This window comes from Psammomys obesus, unplaced genomic scaffold (assembly GCF_907164565.1).
Source record: "Psammomys obesus unplaced genomic scaffold, mPsaObe1.curated_primary_1811, whole genome shotgun sequence".
In the NCBI taxonomy this organism is placed as follows: domain Eukaryota; kingdom Metazoa; phylum Chordata; class Mammalia; order Rodentia; family Muridae; genus Psammomys; species Psammomys obesus.
The window spans coordinates 3821887-3823118 of NW_026596101.1; the positions used below are offsets into that span (position 1 = coordinate 3821887).

Consider the following 1232-nt stretch of genomic DNA (forward strand, 5'->3'; position numbering starts at 1 on the left):
TCTTCCTCTTCCTCTTCCTCTTCTTCTTCTTCCCTTTCTTTTCCTCCTCCTCTTCTTTTTCTTCCTTGCCAAGCTATGATTGTTTTATAACTAAACAAATTAGAAAAGTTTCATGGTCAACACCTTAGTTCATCTATCTAATAAGCCTGTTTATCTGGTCTTCCCAGTTGCCAGCATCTCCACCTTCCACAAAGTGAGTTGTCATTTTCTTCCTTCCACCTCGTGGAGAAGGCAGTTTGAAGGGCCACAGGATGTTATTTGCTTCCTTGAAGTGTTTTCCAAACGTATAGATCTCATAAATTAGATCCTCCATGCATGATGCCGAATTTACCAAGATATTGAGCAATCAAGAAATTATCTGTCAAAGCAATTCGCTTCTTGTTGATTTTGCCACAGCCTCGCTTGTAGATGATCACATTCATGGTCTTCAGGTTGGGGTACACCCACGAAATCTACAGTTCCACAATCCTCACAGTATGTTAATGGAAGCCTCTTGAGCTTAACAAAGGTGCCATTAAAGATCTGTCGAAGAAGAACAAGCTGCAATACCTTGTGGACCTTTGGGCTTACAGCATTGATACCTCGGATTCTGATGACAAACGCCAATTATGATTCGGCCGGCACATAGAGGTTTCCAGCTTTCCTCGTCATCCTGGCTACATGAATCTCAGTCCAGTACATCTGCCTGTACTCTGTGATGAGAAGCGCTTTGTCATCTCATAGTTGAACTTGCTCTTTTCCTTTCACAGCACCTTAAGGGCAAAACTCTTCTGCAGGTGCTTCACCTTCAACATTGCCAAATTCCTTTGCTTTTTCAAAAGGGTTTCTGGCACAGCAGAAACCTTCTTTATTTCTTCTGGTACAGACACCATGGTTCCAGTGGGGAGGGGGGAGGAGAAGGAGAGTGTTTTCTTATTCAGAATGAGAAAATCAAGTATTTACTAGAAATCAGCAATTACCCTAAATGATAACATTGGAGCTGAGTATGGTAGGAACCATGGGGAATAGCAACACTGGATCAACAGATATTACTATAACTCTAAGTACATTGAAAAATACTCATTTACATTACTTTTAGCTTATCTATATGTACGTTTGTGTATAGTTTTGCATATATAGTTTCAAATGTCTACATAAGACAGTATGCATCTCTGGAACTGGAGTTACAGGCAGCTGTGAGACACTATGGTCCTTTAGCAGGACAGGATCTGCTTTCAACTGTGAACCATCTC

The 1232-nt window shown here is 41.0% G+C and overlaps 1 pseudogene; it reads right to left on the minus strand.

Moving 5' to 3' along the window:
• Positions 1–124: 124 nt before the first annotated feature.
• LOC129692282 (60S ribosomal protein L7-like) lies at positions 125–872 on the minus strand (annotated as a pseudogene).
• Between the last annotated feature and the right edge of the window lie 360 nt (positions 873–1232).